This window comes from Triturus cristatus, chromosome 6, assembly GCF_964204655.1.
Source record: "Triturus cristatus chromosome 6, aTriCri1.1, whole genome shotgun sequence".
Classification (NCBI taxonomy): domain Eukaryota; kingdom Metazoa; phylum Chordata; class Amphibia; order Caudata; family Salamandridae; genus Triturus; species Triturus cristatus.
This window is the reverse complement of record NC_140589.1, coordinates 1,255,492,254-1,255,498,253: the sequence shown is the minus strand read 5'-3', so window position 1 is coordinate 1,255,498,253 and position 6,000 is coordinate 1,255,492,254.

Sequence of the window (6,000 nt, the reverse complement as noted above, 5' to 3'; positions counted from 1 at the left end):
ATAGGATGTCCTGGGTTAGCCATATTGATAAAATGGTCCTCAGTCACAGGAGAGTGGGAGGTGCCCTTATGAGGGAGTTCAGGGCCTCTCCAAGAAGATCACTCACCCCAGTAGTTGATATTTACAAGGCTAAAGTAGTGTCATCAGCCTTGTATGGTGCAGAATTGTGGGGCCACTGTTGTTTGAAAGACCTAGAGACAGCGGAGAGTAAGTTACTGAAATCCCTTATCTCCGTCCCCTGAGTACTCCATCCGTACCTGTCAGGTTGGATATGGGCTGCAAAAATATTAAAGACCAGGCCCAGCTTCGCCCGCTTTTGTTATGGACAAGAATCTGGAGGGGTGAAGAATTGAAATCTTATGCTGATGCCTTGGGAGAAATTATGAGTTTGAGGGGCTGGGCTAAAATAAAGTGGCTCAGAGATACTAAAAAGCTTTTGGAGAATGTCGGTCTAGGAGGCTGCTGGTCATCACGTTCAGCCCCTACAAAAGAAGTTGTCAAGGCGCATTATTGGAACTGGTGTGCGGAGCGGTTAAACACAACCTCTAACCACTGCAAGTCGACTGTCGCCTTTTTGCAAATTAAAGACACTGTGGCTTTTGAACCCTACCTGGACCTGATAACTCTCCCTTATGACCGAGCCCTTTATTTCAAATTTAGAGTTGGATGTCTCCCCCTAGGTGCATTGGTATCGAGTTGGTCACCTGTGCCCCGCATTTCTCCCAACTGTGCGTGTTGCCCTAGCAAGGCCGAGTCTATTGTACATGTCTTATTTGTTTGCCCGGACTATGCAAGGCCCAGGAGTGTCTGGTTGAAACCCCTCTGTCGCAATATGGGCACACGTAGTCACCTTGAAGCCCTGCGTATTTTAACTATGGACACTTCCCCCCTTTTAGTGTGTGGAATTGCGAAATTTTTAAAGTGGTCCTGGCTTATTCGCTGCAAGAGATTGTCAGTAGCTGTTTAATTCTTCTTTTAGATAATTTATTATGGGAAATTTATGCCCTTTTTACATTCTTATGACTTTGATACTGGCTTCTTGTAACTGTGATTTTTATGTGTCTACTGTATTTTTTATGTGCTTACAAGATATCTTGCATATCGAATAAAAGCTTATGACTGATATATATATATTAGAGGAAACATGAAACAACACATGCAGTCAACACCATCCTGAGTTCTACACAGCCACCTTTTTATATAGGCATTGCTACAAGCCGTTGTACCCTTCTGCTTGAGAGTCTGTAACACCGCTAGTACTTTTCACACCCTTTTGTAACAAACACACCTGGTAGAGGTCTTTTTGTAGCTCCTTTCTTTGACAAGGGTCCCACTTTAGAAGTTGAAGCTTTCCTCTTCAAAGGGCTTTCTTTTGAACGCTGCGCCGCCTCTTGGCACGTGTCGCCGTCCTGGCATAACGTAGGGGCCCCTGTAAAGAAACATAATACCCAACATTAGGCATCTTTCGGCGGAGTCCTCCTATACACCCTCAGGGTCAGAACTCTGGCCTACCCCGACAGCTCCCTAGCGCCTTAGACAGTTTAAATAACAGCGGTCTTTTTAATTACTGTAGTGTTTTGCACAGTGTTCATAGCTCCTTGAGCCTCGATGTACACCAAAAGCTCTTCAAAAAATTGTTGTAGGTCGGGATCATAAGCTGTAAAATCATACATACATGAGAACCATATTAGAAAAAAGAGAACGTATGTGTTATTGGTTTACAAAACTACGTAGAACTACACAACTCCTAATATATATACCTGGGTGCGGTGTTGTCAACTGTACTGGGTTGCTAGTTATTACAGCGGTGTCCAGCGCCAGGGGTACACATGTAACTGCTGCATTTGCAGGCTCTTGCATCTGTATTAAACATTAAATAAAAGCACCGGTTTTAAAACACCTTTCATAAACAAAGCATTACAATTTCAAACAATTTTTGTAGGCATTTTAAAAACTGTCAAGAGGGGTGCAACCACACACACACACACACACACACACACACACGCGCACACGTGCGCACACACACACACACACGCACACACACACACACACACGCACACACACACACACCATGCATCTTCTTTGTAGTACTTGCAGTTTTAAAAGGACGTTTAAAAACAAAATAAACAAAATTCAACATTCGGGGCCCGGAGCCCCAACGGACAGCAGAGCCAGGCCCCCTCACCCCCAGAGCAGCGCCTTCCTCAAGAGGGCTCTGGGGGTATCAATAAAGAAAAAAAAACATACACAGGGGCTGCTGGGGCAAGGGCCGCCCCTTCAGTGATGCATTGGCGACATCACTGAAGGGGGCATTTGAAAATACCCCAGGACCCTGCCCAGCCCCCCAAGGACACCATCGCCAGGCCCCCTCATGCCCGAGCAGCGCTTTCCTCAAGCGGGCTCGGGTTATTTTTTTTTAAACAAAAAGCGGCAAACACCACATGCTGGGGCACGGAGCCCACCAGGACCCGCCACGAGCTGCCCACACACCCCAAGCAGCGCCCTGGAGAAGCGGGGTCGGGCGACTTTTTTTTTTTTAAAAAGCTGCAAAGACCGCATTCGGGGCACGGAGCCCCACACGGACACCAGCGCCAGGACCCCTCACCCCCGAGCAGCGCCCTGCAGAAGCGGGCTCGGGGTTAATTTTTTTAAACAAAAAGCGGTAAACACCGCCTGCTGGGGCACTGAGCCCACCAGGACCCGCCGCGCCCTGCCATGATCAGAGCCAGCAACTCCAACAACGTTAGGTCTCTTTGGGGTGTTTTTTTAAAACGAGGCACTCAAGGACCCTGAGCCACCCAGGAACCATGGACCCCTCCAACTCAGGGTCTCCTGCACGGCTACAGACCCCTACTTCTACCCTCAAAACAGCAGCTTGGTGAGTACAAAAAAAAGGCTTTATTTATTTTGACCTGTATGAACTGTACATTACATGTTTGTGCCCAACCACACTTAAAGCAGCAGTAGCCTCTAACATTGTATTGCCATTAAATGAATAACAGCTTGTTTAAATGTTTCTAGGCTCTGTAAAATACACATTACCCCTCTGCAGGTACCCTCCTAAGGCCTACAACATTATGCCCATTAAATACAAACCCTGTAAACTCTACCCTACACCCAGCCCCATTAACATTAAATACCTACAAACACACAGCTTTAAACTAAGCGCCTCAACAAAACCTTAATTCACTTTAAACACATTTACATTGCATTTCACGTCTTGTAAAAAACTTCAGTGTCACCATTAAACACAACACATAGACTTAAAGATTAACAGTTTACAATCCAACCCACATAGTACTATTTAGCATTTTTTTTTAAAGTACACTTTTTTTTAAAACCTGCATATACACCCTAATACATAATTTGCGTCATCCTTTATTTACCTCATTTACATGTTGACAGGCGGCTTCAATCTGGGAGAAGTTGCTCAGCTCCATTCCTGCCTTAAGTTTCAAGGGTTGGCTCTGTACCTCCAAGACAATCCAGGCCAGTCACTCCCAAGGGTTTTGAATAGGTGCTGGGGCAAAAAATCCACAAGGTGTAGCAAAGCAATACAGGCCAGTCACTCCCAAAGGTTTTTGAAGAGTTGTTGGTGCAGAAATCCACAAGGTGCAGCAGAGCAATCCACGCCAGTCGCTCCTCAAGGGTTTTTTGAATGGGTGTTTGACAGTGTTCCTTAAGGGGCCCTTTTTTACTGGTCCTAGCAGGCTAATTAGAAGCCCCCCACACCCTTTATGACTTGAGGAGTGTTTAGAACAATGTCCTGGAGGTCTTTGGATGGGAACCTTTTTTTTCTATCCTTGTACAGTATAACCAGTACAGCATTTATTACTTTGGGGGCTTGGGTGGCCATCCCCATAACTCTTCACACCTGCGTGACACCTCCTCCTGGGAAGTAGGAAGCCCAGGAACAGGGTCTAGCTTCAATCCTAAACCCACCACCTGTCTTTTTTTTTTTTTTTAAGGCCAGAGTTTTTTCCTGCCAAAGCTGTCAAATTTCCAACCAGCCTTGTCAATTTGGGACTAGCCTGTCAAAATTGGGACCAGGGGCTTTGGGTTTGTGTGAATTACATCCTAGCAGCTGACACCTTGTTTCAGGTTCTCATGGGAAGCTTTGGCTGTACAGGACACCTGTCTTTTTCGCATCTCAAAGCTCCTTGGTGGCTGGGGTTTATATTTTATAATGGGCTTGTATTAGCATATTTTGGGAGAACTGCCAGAGGAAGGATTGTGAGGACCCTTTACCACTTTGACACCTACATGCCATAGCCTTCCTCCCAGGCCCTGGGCTGGGGAGACTCAGGACTGCCCCTTAGCTGTTCCCCCTGCAGCTGTCTGCAAACCCCCAGCCATGTCCATTTTTGCTGTCAGGCCTGTCAAATTTAAGGCCAGAAGTTTAAGACTAGACCTGTCAAATTTAAGACTAGACCTGTCAAATTTAAGACTAGACCTGTCAAATTTAAGACCAGCGTTTGCGACCAGACCTGTCACTTTTGCGGCCAGGATAGTTTGATGGAAGCAATACCCTCTTACTACTTCTGGGTGAGTATGGGGCTCTTTGAATGGGAGTTTGGTTAAATGAGTTGGTGTGTGAGTGGCTGTATTCGAGAGAATGTGTCTGAATGGCTGTATGGATGAGTGAGCAGATGTGTGAGTAGGTATACGGATGTGTGAATGGGTATGTATGTGGCTAGGTGGGTGTGTAAGTGAGTGTGTGAGTGGTTGTATGGGTCAGGAAGTGGCTGTGTTGAGAGGCTGAATCGGTGGGTGTGTGAGAAACTTTATAGGTGAATAAGTGGGCATGGCATAGCTGTATGGGTGAGTGTGTGACTGCATGAGTAGCTGTATGTGTGAGTGAATGGTTTTGTGAGTGGCTGTATGAGTGAGTGAGTGAGTGAGTTGGTCTATGGAGGAGTAAGTGGATGTATGAGTACTGATATGGGTCTGTGAATAGGTCTGTGAGTGGTTATGTGGGTGTGTGATAGGGTGTATTAGACATTGTATGGGGTGTGAGTGGTTGTGTCACTGTTTCCGTGAATGATGTCATTAGTGATTTAATTTGAGATGTCATCAGTGATGTCACTGACCATGTCATGAGTGATGTAATATGTGTGGTCATAAGCAGTGCATTGTGGGGTGTAAGTTATAGTTGGCTCAGATAACTGTAACTGCTGAGTTTCTATGGATTAGTAAGAGTGAAATCTGAGAGTAACTATAACATCCCTGTAATTTTCATTTTTTTACTCTGGACTTCTAAGGTTTTAAAAAATATATATATTTCCTAACTATAACATTCTTGTGACCTTGGTTTTTTAAGTGAATTTCTGTGTTTTTTCAAATTCTCCTTCCTCACTATAATATCCCAGTAATCTTTGTTTTTCATTGAATTTCTATGGTTTTTTATTTAGTAGTGATGTTTGCAGAGTAGTGAAGAAAGGGGGCAGAGCCTCAAACTAGCTCTCAGCAATTGTGCTTTGTGGGACTTACTGGAGGTGACAGGAGGAGTTTTTTACCCCAATGACCCTCAGCATCTAAGGGGACATCATACCCTAACCAGTAATGTGCCAGGATGCCTGTTTGCAAAATGATGAAGGAAGAGGTGTGTGGCCTCTGAAGACCTCTCAGCAGTCCCACAGTGTGGGACTTACTGGAGGTAACAGCAGGGCTTGTTGACCCAAAAGGACCCTCAGCAGGCAAGGGGACTTCATCCCCCAATCAGTAGTATTCCAGGAGGTGCTTTTTAGAGTGGTGGAGAAAGGGGATGTGGACTCTGACAAACTCTCAGCAATCCCGCTGTTTGGGACTTACTGGAGGTAACAGGAGGGGTAGTTGGCCCCCATGGATCCTTAGGAACCAAGGGGACTTCATCCCCATCTAGTAGCACACCAGGAGGTGCATTTGCAGAGTGTTGTAGAAAGAGGCATGGTCTCCAAAGACCTCTCAGGAATCCAGCTGCATGGGACTTACTGGAGCTAACAGGAGGGGTAGTTGACCCTA